Source organism: Danio aesculapii, chromosome 6 (genome assembly GCF_903798145.1).
Source record: "Danio aesculapii chromosome 6, fDanAes4.1, whole genome shotgun sequence".
NCBI lineage: Eukaryota > Metazoa > Chordata > Actinopteri > Cypriniformes > Danionidae > Danio > Danio aesculapii.
In genome coordinates, this window is record NC_079440.1 from 51,512,588 (window position 1) to 51,528,071 (window position 15,484).

Sequence of the window (15,484 nt, forward strand, 5' to 3'; positions counted from 1 at the left end):
GGTAAATTTGCTTTTTTTTTTGCGCAATTCTTTTGTCTTTGTATGTAATCTACTCCCGTAAATACTTTTAATACTAAAAATTTGCATTGGGTGTGAACCTATTATTTCGTCACATTTTGTAAAATGGCATTATACATATGCAAAGTGCTAAAAGTGATGCAAAATTATTAACATGGCCTAAACCAGGGGTGCCCAAACTTTTTCGCATAACAGCCAAAAACCAAATATCATTGAGAGCTATGGGCCGAAGGTAATTAAAGGTACCAAACTATATTACATTAAAGTTGCCATGAGTAACTTCAAAGACTATAACACAAGACAAGACATGTCACTCGTATCTTTTTGAATGGGTAAAAGTGTAACTGTCAATATGGTCAATAAAGCCCGCCTACTAGTACAGAAGCCAATCATCGAACGCTATATGGTCAATAAAGCCTAGTACAGAAGCTAATCATCGATCACTATATGGCGAATAAAGCCCGCCTTATAGTACAGGAGCCAATCATAGATCATTATAGACTGACGATACTCCGTGCAAGGGGCTCGGACCAGACATGAGTTTCTACAGATTTTGTGTGATTTGGACATTTAGAAATGAAACTAAAGACACAGTTGTTGTTTAATTTTATTGGTGATTCCTAATATGAAATTCAATCATAAGCTTGGCAAGCAGTTTTTGGAGAATTTGATGTTTCCCCATTCAGACAAAATGCCTGAGCATACTGCACGACAGGCTTTTCAAAGATGGCAGACGAGTGAATTTACTTGCCTTAAAGGGACTTCGGTAATTTTTTGGTAATTTATTAGAAATAATTACTTTAAATTGTATTAACTAATGCAGTATGCCATTTAAAATGATATCTTATTGCAATAAAAACATAAACAATTCCATGAGTTCAATGCTGAATACACAGGTTAAGCAGAATCTGCCTTGATTTGTCCTCTATCCATCGAGTGACAGTATGTGCATTTAAACTAAATCAGATTTTTTTACTCCGTTTAATTGAAACATTTAATTTTAGTTAGCTTTTAACAATCCGCTTGTTAAGTGTGACGTCACGTGAAGCGGCTTCCAGGTCCAATCGCTATATCAAACTGTATGGGGAGACTCATCAAATGATAATAAAACATTCACAAATCACTGTAATACTTTCAAAAATCACGATGACAATATATATTATGTCCATATCTAATATCTGATGGCCAGAAAGTAGTTCATTTTTTTTTTATTGTTACAGTTTTGGTATTTGTGATGCAGCTTGTCCAGAGACTGTTGTGTACGCTATGATTTTATATCAAATTTACTTTAATGCGCGATAGGACTAAAAAGTGGCCATAAACGAATATTTTCTCAATTGAAATGAGTAGCGGCTTGAACCCGGAAACAGTATTCTATACATCACCGATACGGCATGACTTAACAAATAGATAAAACAAACAAACATACAAACAAAGGGGTACATTATATTAGAAATCACAAAATCTAAACCATCTCCGTCATCCTCCCTCTTTTCTCAGATAGGATGGTGAGCCAAAACAAAGCTTACAGTACCATGGGCCAACTTTGGCCCGCGGACCCTAGTTTAGGCATCTCTGCCATAGATGGAGAAAAAAAAAATCAGCAGTATAAACTATATTATAAATTTAGCCATTGACGTGAACATTGATGAGGAAAAAAAGAATAAATATGTAATTTTCACTCATTCTATGTATTATATAGATTATCTTATTCATAATTCGAATACACTTCTGCAATCACAAAAGACCTAAAATCCATTTCTGGGCCACAACCCAACAGGTTTGAACCAGTTCTCTAAAATAACATCTCTTTTCCCTAAAAAAGGCACAGTATATTAGATCGTTGCTTTCTTCCCAGGGGTTTAAACCACCTCCCTCCCTACGGGGAGATATATGGCAGCATTAGCAAAATGGAAAATGAAGCGAAGGAGCATGAAAGTGAAAACTTGCTCACTCTTCCATCCACCAGTCTTCAGTAGACTTCTGCCCCGGCGACCCCGCTCAAAGTGGCATTACTATTAGAGCTCTCGGGGCATTTGACCTTCCCGGAAAAAAAACCCTGTCACAAATCCGCCCCAGGGACTTAGTCCTGATGGCTCTTTACAACTAGCAAGGATCTGTTGTTATTGTTGCTGCAGCCAGAGCCTTTTTTGTACCTTACAAATCCTGAGGCTAGAAAATCGGCCCATGTATCACGCGCATTGAATTTTACATGGCTTTCAGTTTGACCGGCCAGCCAGAGCAGTGTCTAATATAATCTGAAACGTGTAGGGCAAATTACCCACCCAGCCCCTAACCACTAATAAAATAAATAATGAAATATATAAACGCATAAATAGCGAAAGGAGATTAAATAATTCACCCAACAGGAGTTTTTCCGGTGTCATAAAAATGCACTCTTGTGACAAAACACCTCGATAGGGGACCTGCATATGAAGACGGGCCTCCAGGCAGCAAAATAACAAATTATTGGTGTCCGCCAAGAAAGCAGATGTTGGAAATGCAAATGATTATTGCTGTGTGCTCTTCATTTTAGCTGGTTGCGAGTGCATCCCTTTGTCCCCAGGGTGAATATGCTTTACCTGTGTCTCTTCTCACCTTCACATAAAAGAGTAAAGCAGGAGATTAGATGAATTCATTTCTTTAGGCATTACCTATTCCACTATTAGCTAAAGTATTATCTAAATGTTTGATTTATTGGACAGTATATACTGTCAGAAGATGCAAAAATGCTAATAAAACATCTGTGATTTTGAAATAAGCAAAATAACAACACTTAAAAATTCATTCATTCATTTTCCTTCTGCTTAGTCCTTTTATTCATCAGGGGTCACCACAGCAGAATGAACCACCAATTTATCAAGCATATGTTTTACTTAGCAGATGTCCTTTCAGCTGCAAACCAGTGCTGGGAAACATCCATACACACTGATTCACACACTCATACACTACGGCCAATTTAGTTTATTTAGTTCACCTATACCACATGTCTTTGGGCTGTGGGGAAACCCATGCCAACACGGGGAGAACATGCAAACTCCACACAGAAATGCCAACTGGCCCAGCTGGGACTCAAACCAGTGACTTTTTTGCTGTGAGGTGACAGTGCTAACCACTGAGCCACCATGTCGCCACACTTAAACATATTGATCGTAAATCAATAAAAAAGTATAGAAGTATTGATCGGTGTTTGATTATTTTAACCCTTTGATTAATTATTGTGTATATACTGTATATTCCTGATAACAGGGGCGTCACTAGACCCTAACAATTGCTAGTGCCCCAGTTAATGCTTTGAGTTACAGTTTACTTTATATGTAAGTGTACAGACGCCAGAATAAAGACGTCATTCTCTATACTCAAAAAGACAACTTAAATTGTTTTATGTTCAATCCACATAAATTTGTTAAAAGTGTTAAGTTAACTTAGGGCGTACTTACACTATGCTATCTGAACCGTGCCCTGGCACGTTTCCCGGATTGTTTGAGAAGTGTGAGTGCTCTAAATCGGGCTTAGGCATGGTTCACTTGGCCTTGGATTTGTTAATCATTCTTACTGTTCAATGAACACAAACTAGATTATTAAAGACGCAAACCCCTCACTGCACGACAGCTGCACCTTCAGCAAACCTCCTAATTCCTGCAGCACGAGGACTTTATGATTGTTTATGAGTGTAAAAAGTGGCTGATCTGTTTGGTGAAGTATTTGACTACGTGTCACTGCATATTAAACGACTAAAATGATATAACTAAAGAAATCTCCACTGTGCTGAGCGAAAGCACTTCTCTACTGAACAGCGCATCATCGATGAAGTAAGCATGCCCAGGCCCGAATGTAATGTGCTTCGGCCTGGTTCAAGGCAACTGTACATCGTGTGAGTATGCCCTTAATTGATTTGTGTTGGGACAACATGAATGAATTGTGTGGAACCCTGCAGTTTTTACAGTGTATGCACAACCTAATCAACACTTGCAAAAGCAATGTAGTTTACATTTACATTTACATTTAGTCATTTAGCAGATGCTTTTATCCAAAGCGACTTACAAATGAGGACAAGGAAGCAATTTACACAACTAGAAGAGCAGCAGTGAACAAGTGCTATAGACAAGTTTCAGGTGTGTAAAGTCTAAGAAGCAAAGCATTAGAATTTTTTTTTGAGAGAGAGAGTACAGTTAGTGGTATAGCCAGAGAGGCAGTTAAGATTAGGAAGGAAAGTGGAGACTAAATAGTTGAGTTTTTAGTCGTTTCTTGAAGACAGCAAGTGACTCTGCTGTTCTGATGTAGTTAGGGAGTTCATTCCACCAACTGGGCAGATTGAATGCGAGAGTTCGGGAAAGTGATTTCTTCCCTCTTAGGGATCGAACAACGAGGCGACGTTCATTCACAGAATGCAAGTTTCTGGAGGGCACATAAATCTGCAGAAGTGAGAGCAGATAAGAAGGAGCAAAGCCAGAGGTCGCTTTGTTAGCAAACATCAGAGCTTTGAATTTGATGCGAGCAGCAACTGGCAGCCAGTGCAAACGGGTGAGTAGCGGAGTGACATGTGCTCTTTTGGGTTCATCAAAGACCACTCGTGCTGCAGCGTTCTAAAGCAGCTGAAGAGGTTTGATAGAATTAGCTGGAAGCCCGGCTAGTAGAGAGTTGCAATAATCCAGTTTGGAGAGAACAAGAGCTTGAACTATAAGTTGAGCTGCATGTTCAGATATGAAGGGATACCTTTCTGATGTTATAGAGTGCGAATCTGCAAGATCGAGCAGTTCTAGAAATGTGGTCAGAGAAGTTCAGTTGGTCATCAATCGTTACTCCAAGGCTTTTTACCATTTTGGATGCAGTAATGGTTGCCCCATCCATCTGGATTGAAAAGTTATGGTGTAGAGTCGGGTTGGCAGAAACTTCAAGCATTTCCGTTTTCGTGATGTTAAGCTGAAGATGATGATCTTTCATCCAGTGTGAAATGTCTGACAGGCAGGCTGAGATGCGAGTTGGAACCGAGGGATCATCAGGGTGAAAAGAGAGGTATAGCTGGGTATCATCAGCATAGCAGTGGTAGGAAAATCCATGTTTCTGGATGACTGGTCCTAAAGATGTCGTGTAGATGGAGAAGAGAAGTGACCCAAGAACAGAGCCCTGAGGTACCCCAGTGTTTAGATGTTTTTAGTGTTTAGTTTAACACTAAAAGTGTTTAGTGTTTAGTTTAATTAAAAACAAACTGACGCATATGCGCAGAAAACATACCCATGCACAGGTTGCAGTTTAGGGGGACCCGTGCCCCAGCAGAGGTTTATATCTAGCAACACTCCTGATTTATACACTGTAAAAATGTATTGAAGTGTATTGAACATAAAAAATTATATTTTCTCAAAGAAATCTCAATAATTGTGTTGTTTCAGCTCATTTTAAATAAGTAATAATAATAATAATCCTTATTTCCTCCATTTATATAGCGCTTTTCTGGACACTCAACTTTACATAATTTGAGGGGGGAATCTCCTCATCCACCACTAGTGTGCAGCATCCACCTGGATGATGTGACGGCAGCCATATTGCGCCAAACCGCACACCACACACCAGCTGATTGGTGGAGAGGAGACAGAGTGATGGTGATGGTTAAGAGGCCATGATGGACAGAGGCCAGTGGGCAAATTTGGCCAGGATGCCGGGGTTAATCCCCTACTCTTTTTCGAAGGACATCCTGGGATTTTTAACGACCACAGAAAGTCAGTAACTCGGTTTAACTTCTCATCCGTAAGACGGTAGTTTGAACAAGTAACAAAAAAAATTATATGAATACATTTTCTGCTCAGTAATGGCACTGACTGATAAATCTGCAGATACTTTGTCTTTAAGCATATTAAAAACAAGAACAGTTGTCAACAATGTTAATTCACCATATGGGGATAGTTCACCCAAAAATAGAAAATTTGACCATTTACTCAACCTCAAGTGGTTTCAAAACTTTTAGATTCCTTCTTCTGCTGAACAATAAAGAATAAATTTTGAAGAAAACTGAAAACCTGTAACCATTAAAGTCCATAGTAGAAAAAACAAGTGGAGGTCAATGGTTACAGGTTTTCAACATTCATTAAAATATCTTCTTTCATGATCAACATGAAGAAAAAAAACTCAAACTAGTTTGGATTTAGACTTTTCCTTTAAGCTAAAAATAAAACTACAGCATTCAAGAAATAGTGTTGTTAAAAAGAAATTTTCAGTATTATAAATAAATAAAATACTATTGCTGTGATTTAACCAGTTAGAATCAAATCAGAGAGAAATTACAGATATTTTATGTATTTTTTTTGTACAAGTTAGTGCCTCAGGGTCACATTACTTGTTTTGACATTGCTTGCTAACAGTTTTGACACCAGATTCATCACATACTCAACAAACGCAGGCCGACTGCTGCACAATAAGCTCATATTAGCATAAACGTCGCGCCATATCACACGGTGTGTTTGCAAGTGTGTGACAGAGGAGAGCAAACGGTGAGCCGAATGGCAGCGTGCCGTTCATTTGCATCAGAGATACTTCTGTGTCTTTGCCGAGGGTTGACAATCGCTGCAGTGTTAACACTGAGGCTACACCTGCGTCCCGCTTTGATGACCCGAGACATTCCTATTTATGTTAATGTAAAAGTAAACCCACTTTGCATGGAAACATCGCTGAGTCAATTTTCCAGGCCTCGCCATGCGGAAAATAGAAGGAATACAAAATATGAGGCACGTGAGGCTCAGATATTGCTTGGTGCACATATTGTGAGATAATGTAATGTGTGTAGGATGTGATTTAAGGGTTTTAGCTGGAAATCAAATCACATAACATTTACCTCCATACTAGTCATTTATATCAGCTCTAAATGGATGGAATCCGTTAATTTAATCCTCTGATGCATGAATTATTAAATTACAAATAGGGAAAAGTATTTTTCCTTCGAATCAAGAATGTAATATTTTCCTGATGTAAAGGAAAATACAGCTTTTGGGCCGCTTTATTGGGTTCACCCATTCTGCTGCTTGTTATTGAAAATATCTAATCAGTAATAAGTAAGAATGTAATATTTTCCTACATGTAAAGGAATATACAGCTTTTGGCCATTTTATTAGGTACACCCGTTCTTCTGCTTGTTGTTGCAAATATCTAATCAGTAAGAATGTAATATTTTCCTACATGTAAAGGAATATAGTTTTTGGCCACTTTATTAGGTACACCTATTCATCTACTTGTTATTGCAAATTTCTACTGAGTAATATGTAAGAATATAACATGTTAAGAAATAAACAGCTTTTGGCCACTTTATCAAGTACAGCTGCTTTATTATTTCAAATATCTAATCAGCCAGTCGCATGACAGAAACTGAACATATTGAGATGATCTGCTGAACCGAGCATCTGAATTGAAAATAAAAATTTTAATGACTTTGAATGTGGCATGGATGATGGTTCCAGATGTGCTGGGATTTACATGCGCAACTATCTCTAGAGTTCACAGAGAACAGTCTGAAAAAGTGAAAATATCCATTTATTGGCCATTCATTCATTCATTTTCTTGTCGGCTTAGTCCCTTTATTAATCTGGGTTCGCCACAGCGGAATGAACCGCCAACTTATCCAGCATTTTGTTTTACCCAGCGGATGCCATTCCAGCCACAACCCATCTCTGGGAAACATCCACACAAACTCATACACTACGGACAATTTAGCCTACCCAATTCACCTGTAGCGCATGTATTTGGACTGTGGGGGAAACCGGAGCGCCTGGAGGAAACCCATGCGAATGCAGGGAGAGCATGCAAACTCCACAAAGAAACGTCAACTGACCCAGCCGAGGCTCGAAACCAGTGACCTTCTTGCTGTGAGGCGACAGCACTACCTACTGCGCTACTGCGTCGCCCTTAGTGGCAATTTTATGGGCAAACAGGCATCATTGATGCCAGAGGAGACTGGTCAGACTAGTTTAAGCTGATAGAAATGCAACAGTAACTCAAATCAGTTGTTGTTAGAGCATCTATGAACACAGAACACATCCAGCTTTGAAGCACACCGCCAACACTAAGAACTGAAAAATTAGGCTAAAATTTACACAACCACATTGTTTTTGGACAGTAGAGGATTGAAAAGTAGTTACCTGGACTGACATTCAAATAGTAGGGCTTGATTTAAGCGTAAGCTTTTTAAAATCATGGATACGTCATCCTGTCTTATATCAGTTGCTCAGGCTGATGATAGAGTTATGGTGTGGGGGAGATTTTACCCCATTTAAAGTCTGCATGAGGTCTTTTATTTCAGTATGTTATTGTACTTCTTACTAAAACACAGTTTTGAATAGGGGGTGGGGCCTGTAATTGCGCACATCATTTCCTCTTTGCAAACTAATGGTAAGAGGGGCGTGGCTAAGAATATTGTGACTAAAACCGTCAAAATAACATCAACAGAGAAAGACCGAACACAAAAGCAAATGGTCAGACTTTGATTGTAGATTTCCAAAACAAACTTTTTTCAGTGGATAAACTTGCATGGATTAACTGTTCACCTAAAAAATAACAATGTGTGCTAGCAAAATGAAACTCTAACCTTTGATTTCACATAAACTTTAATGCTGTCATGTTAATCAGATCAAAATCTCTGAAGAGGTTTTCCAGCACAATTTTAAAGTATATGACATTAATATTTGGCAGTTCTGAAGGAAAAAGAGAGTCCAACACAGTCCTATTGAGGTATACCTAATAAAGTGGCCAGTGAATGTATTAGGTAGTTTCTTAGCCTCACAGTCAGTGAAATAAATTTGCCTTTTTGGGATTTAGATGAACAGAAATGAGACTCCTAATGTTAAAAGCCTCAGCAGGGACACTTGAGACAGACATGGCAATCAATCAGCCATCGTATGGCAGGCATTTGATTTGAGTACCTGCAAAAACCTGCACTTGTGTGGTGCTTTAAAAAATCCACAGATGCATCCTTTTTTTCACTACGCAACCTACAGATCACTTGCTCACCTTAAAAGTCATGCATGACTCAAATGCCAGGGTAGTCTCTTAAGGGAAACATTGCTGTAGAAACCTTTATACTGTATTATATGGTACTCCCTAAGCATCACTTTTCTGACATTCTCACACCAGTTTGGAAGAGTCTGTCAAAGACTTCGCAAAGTACACTGTACATTCAAAAGTTTGGGAAAAATCTACTTAAGCTGTTCCTATTTTAAAATGTTATGTAATTCATGAAATGACAAAGCTGAATTTTCAACATCAATACTACAGTCTTATGATACTTCAGAATTCATTACTATTTACTGATTCGCTCTTCACAAAATATTTGTGTGTAATTATTATTAATGTGTTGAAAATAACATAAAATCGAAATGGAAGTTGAAGTAGTAGGGTTTTATTTTTTATTTTATTTTCATCTTTCACTAACAGTGAACTAATGGTTGGAAGGGCATGGCTTAATAAATTTCACTCAAGCCGTCAAGCCAACCCAGGCTCGTTCTGATTATGTACCCCTATATACATTTCTGGAGAATGCCAAATATGTTCCAGGAGCTACGTTTTTTGTTTGTTTGTTTGTTTATTTTTCTGCCAGTCGCATCTGCTATTCTCATGTAAATTTACCAGAGGTTGCTGTCAACTGACTGACTGACCAATCAACCGATCCCCTCATATTCTTCCTTCCCTAAACCCAACTGATAGTGTTTTAAAAAGCATCGACTAAGTAGCGCCCACCCACTTCTCTAATCCAAACCGAGAGTGTTTTGAAAAGCAATCCAGAAAAAGAAAGGTCCTCGTCTGATTTTTACCACATTCTCACCCTGTTATTTACTTGTTTATTTTATTTTTTGCCTTTTGTCTTTGTTTTGCCTGCTTTCTGAAACCGTTCTTTGCCAGACTCAAACCCCGTCATCACAGTCTCTGCATCTCCTCTCTGCATCTCAAGTCCGCCAACTTACGCTGCGACAAAGTGGTAAAAGCGGGAAAGCCGTCCATACAAAAGTAAGCGGTCTGCCGCTAGCACGAAAAGGAACGGCATCATACCGCCCCGTAGCATTCGTTTTAAGGATTCGTTTAAGTTTGGAATCAATTCAAAAAAATTAACTTTAACAGGTCCCATTTTAAATTATGTACTTCTGAAATGACAAAGCTGAATTAGTCTAGTCTTATGATCCTTCATAAATTATTATGTACTGATTTTTTCAAGTATTTTCGAAGATTAAGATTTTCATTTGTAAGGGAATATTGAGGGTCTCCTCAATATTGAGGAAATCTCCTCATTCACCACCCTACTATACGGGATTTTTTTAACAATAACAGACAGGACCTTGATTTAACCATGAAAGGCGGCGCTCACTGAGCGGTATCAATATACTGGGGCGTTAGGACCCACACAGACTGCAGGTTGAGTGCCCCCTGCTGGTCTCACCACTTCAAGCAGCAGCCGAGCTTTCCCGTGTGGTCTCCTATCCAGGTACTGACCGGGTGCAGGCCTGCTTAGCTTTAGTGGGCAACCATGTGAGAGTTGCAGAGAGCTACAGATGTTACTACTTCAATGTGTTCCTTATGGCGCCATTCATACCGCGGCGACAGCGGTACTTGGTGCGCCAGCAGCTTTTGACCGCTGGGTGGCAGTTTAACCACAGATATTCAGCTTTGCCTTTCCACAACACTAAACAGACTTTTCTGTGCGTACCTTATGTGATCAGATGTGGTTAATTAAAATATAATTTTGATTTAGTTTTCTTAGTAATAAACATGATCTTACCAGGGCTTAAAGTATTCCGGCACCATGCCGGATCTCCGGCGTGCGGCCGTGAGAGAAAAAAAAAATAGAGCTTGCACATGCGGTTTAGTTGGGGATGCTCAAAATAACCGATTAAGCAATAACCGAAAGGGCACGTTTGTAACCGATGAATGGTATCAGTTAAACGATTAAAATATGCTTTATACATTTTTAAAGTTTGGCTGCAGACGGGGCATCTGTTAAATTGTTTACTGACTGCAGCCAGTGTTTTACGCTCTGCTTATGCTCGCTCAGCGCCAATCTGGAAACATTTTGGATTCGTGGCGAACGAGAAAGGCGAATCAATAATTAGGATGAAGCTATTTGTTGGGCTTGTTTAGAAAAATAAGTGTTAAATGGACAAACACGTCGAACCTCCAGAGCTGCGGTCATGTCACCCAGCCCATGGAATGCGGAGCCAGCTCCGGTGTCATCTACTGAACGCAAATGCCCAGCTAGTCCAGCCAGGTATGGCAGAGAGGCCTTTTCAAAAATGGCCAAATATAAAAGAGAAACTGATAAATAGTAGACGTTGATGAGAAATGGAGCAGCATATTTGGTAGTTGAGAACGCGCCGCTCCGCGATGTAGAGCTGGTTTCCGAGAATTGCAGGCGGCGGAGCAAGATACCCCCTTTGCCACAGTATCTGCATGCGCTACAGGCACACGTCTCAGTGCTGCTGGAAACATTGTAATCTCAAATAAGTCTCCGTTTAAACCGAACAAAGTCAACATGTTAGTTTTTCTGGCAAAGAATTTAAAATATGAATAGAAAACAAAAGGCGGAGAGACGCAGTTTTTTTTTTCAACATCTGACTTATGTTGTTACAAGCCTAGGCTAATATTTTTGTTCTACGTTACTATTTATATTATTATTGATTAGTATTTGTGAAGTTTCTAAAATGTAACGTTTACTGTTTCAAGCAGTTAAAGTTATTTCTATTTAACTAGCCTACATTATTATAGGCTGTATTGTGTTGTTTTATCAACGAAAGTTAAACAACAAACATGTTCGTTTGTACGGTTATTTAGCATAATACTTTGGTCTTTTTTGATTTCTTATTTTTTACATGAAATGTAAATTAACTTAGGTAGGCTACTTGGGTACAGGGGCGTAATTTGTTGGTAGTATACCGAGGAATGCTTAGACAGTGAATATTGTCATCATTATTTAAAAAATTATAAATAAATAAATAAATAAATAAATAAATAAATAAATAAATAAATAAAACACCTTACGGAAAGGATGAAATAAAGGATAAGCATGCTCTTAATCATTCTTCATAATCTGATTCATAGCTATACATGCAATAAACTTATATTGCGCCGACAAGAACAAGCTCTAAAAGGTAAAGTCTAAAGCCAGAGGAGTTATTGATATTAATGTTAGTTGTTAATATGATCGTAAACACTGCGTTGTATAATTAACGCCGTCATTGTGTCGTGTCTGCGATTTTATTTTCTCGTTGAAGAACAGAAAATTCATGTTATCGCCGTCTTCCCAGCCAGGTTTTTCAACATCTGACTTATGTTGTTACAAGCCTAGGCTAATATTTTTGTTCTACGTTACTATTTATATTATTATTGATTAGTATTTGTGAAGTTTCTAAAATGTAACGTTTACTGTTTCAAGCAGTTAAAGTTATTTCTATTTAACTAGCCTTCATTATTATAGGCTGTATTGTGTTGTTTTATCAACGAAAGTTAAACAACAAACATGTTCGTTTGTACGGATATTTAGCATAATACTTTGGTCTTTTTTGATTTCTTATTTTTTACATGAAATGTAAATTAACTTAGGTAGGCTACTTGGGTACAGGGGCGTAATTTGTTGGTAGTATACCGAGGAATGCTTAGACAGTGAATATTGTCATCATTATTTAAAAAATTATAAATAAATAAATAAATAAATAAATAAATAAATAAATAAATAAATAAATAAATAAATAAATAAATAAAACACCTTACGGAAAGGATGAAATAAAGGAAAAGCATGCTCTTAATCATTCTTCATAATCTGATTCGTAGCTATACATGCAATAAACTTATATTGCGCCGACAAGAACAAGCTCTAAAAGGTAAAGTCTAAAGCCAGAGGAGTTATTGATATTAATGTTAGTTGTTAATATGACCGTAAACACTGCGTTGTATAATTAACGCCGTCATTGTGTCGTGTCTGCGATTTTATTTTCTCGTTGAAGAACAGAAAATTCATGTTATCGCCGTCTTCCCAGCCAGGTTTTTCAACATCTGACTTATGTTGTTACAAGCCTAGGCTAATATTTTTGTTCTACGTTACTATTTATATTATTATTGATTAGTATTTGTGAAGTTTCTAAAATGTAACGTTTACTGTTTCAAGCAGTTAAAGTTATTTCTATTTAACTAGCCTACATTATTATAGGCTGTATTGTGTTGTTTTATCAACGAAAGTTAAACAACAAACATGTTCGTTTGTACGGATATTTAGCATAATACTTTGGTCTTTTTTGATTTCTTATTTTTTACATGAAATGTAAATTAACTTAGGTAGGCTACTTGGGTACAGGGGCGTAATTTGTTGGTAGTATACCGAGGAATGCTTAGACAGTGAATATTGTCATCATTATTTAAAAAATTATAAATAAATAAATAAATAAATAAATAAATAAATAAATAAATAAATAAATAAAACACCTTACGGAAAGGATGAAATAAAGGATAAGCATGCTCTTAATCATTCTTCATAATCTGATTCATAGCTATACATGCAATAAACTTATATTGCGCCGACAAGAACAAGCTGCCAGCCATCCATTCAGCTTTCACTTACAGGAAAGTCATTGTTGGAGGGGCCTGGCTAAGCAAATTTCATTCAAGCGGTTAATCATCAGTGAAGGACTATCATTCCATAGCGAAAACAAATGGTTAAATATTGAAAGATAACCCAAACAAATAGTTGATTTCAGTGGATTTACTTGCACAGGTTAAATGTTTACCTTAAAGGGGACCTATTATGCAAAAATCATTTTTATAAAGGGTTTGAACACATCTGTGAGGTAACAGTCTGTAAATATAACCAGCTTCTAATGGTACATTTTTTTATTACTTTTTTTATAATCACACATCATAAAAACTGTCTGCAGAAACACGTTGACTGACATTCTCCCTTTGTACGTGTCATCAGCGGGAGAAAGCCCCGCCCATTAGTGACAATCTCTCCCTCATTAGCATATGACAGTCTTGTTTTTGAATCTGCCATTATGCTGACACACTGTCATTTATAGCGCCACCCTCTTTTGAAAACAGCACAGGCTCATTTGAATTTAAAGCGACAGTCACCAAAATAGCACAGTTCAATAATCAAAGATTAAAAGGGGCAGTTTCAAAGAGTTATAAAACACTATTTGTGTGGTATTTTGAGCTGACACTTCACATAGAGACATCAGAGACTCATTTTATATTTTGTAAACAGGGGCATAATAGGTCCCCTTTAAGGCTAACAATGTGCACTAGCAAAATAAACAGTACATTTTGATTTCATGCAACTTTAATACTCTTGTGAAGACTGATACGTTATTTTTCAGAATAATTTGATGATTAGAATATTCAAAGGGTTTGTTTGAAATACAGCAGGACTCTTTTGTAACATAGTGAATGTCTTTACTGTTGAGCAATTTAATAAGTTTCTTTTTTTAATTACTAAATGGTATATATTGTATGCCTGTATGGGGCGGCACGGTGCCTCAGTTGGTCACTGGGTGCTACGATTTCCTCCACTGTCCAAAGATGTGTGGTATAGGTGAATTGAATAAGGTAAATTGACCATAGTGTGTGAATGTAAATGCAAGAGTGTTTGGGTGCTTCCCAGTACTGGTTTGCAGCTGGAAGGGCATCCACTGAATAAAACAATTGCTGGATAAGTTGGCGGTTCATTCCGCTGTGTTATTAAATAATTTTGAACTCTGATAATTTATTTTAAATGAAGAGACCAATTAATTTATGTTATGTAATCTAAACAGGTAATTGTTATAATGGTGGCAAACTGTATGTCAAGGCATTCTGACATTTAAACATCACTGAAGACATTTACTTTAATTAATCTAGCTAATAAAAGCCATGCAAATTATAGATTTTTTTTTTACAATGTGATGCTTTGTTTAAAAGCTACTAGCGAAAAGTCGCCTAATGAGAGTGTGTTGCAAATGCTCTTTCCTTGTGATTAATGTCAATACGCTGCTAAATATCATGCAATAGATTTTGTACTTTATGCTTGTCTGGGGTCACAGCGGCTCAGAGTCGTATCAAAACTATGTGAATCACCCTATTTAAACTTGATCCTTTAGACCTTGGCCTAAACATAAATGCCAGTCATGCAAAAAAATGTCATTCAGGAATTACGAATTTCCAATATGAAGGAATTAGTCAGGGTTTTTGGCCCACGATACAGGGAGAGGAGCAGTACAGTGGTTAAATGAGTTCTCCAGAGTATTTCTTAAATGCCCTGACCCTGGGGTGAGTGCTTATCCCCTAACAGAGGGACGATTTGAGGCTGGCAGTGGAAAGCAGGGTGGGAAAGATGGACTGGTAATTGCTGTGCCAAGGCAGGGTGTATTAGAATGCCTGAATACATGAATAAGTATGTTGCAGATGCCGGGGAAACTCGAGGTTAGGAATGGAGTTGAGGGGCTGAGTAGCATCTTTCCTCAACTTCAGCATT

The 15,484-nt window shown here is 37.7% G+C and overlaps 1 protein-coding gene across 1 annotated transcript in view; it reads left to right on the forward strand.

Annotated features, from left to right (window-relative positions):
* The window catches only part of slc16a1a (solute carrier family 16 member 1a), a 72,817-nt gene that overhangs the window by 4,079 nt on the left and 53,254 nt on the right, over nucleotides 1–15,484 (forward strand). The gene's annotated exons all lie outside the window — the stretch shown is intronic.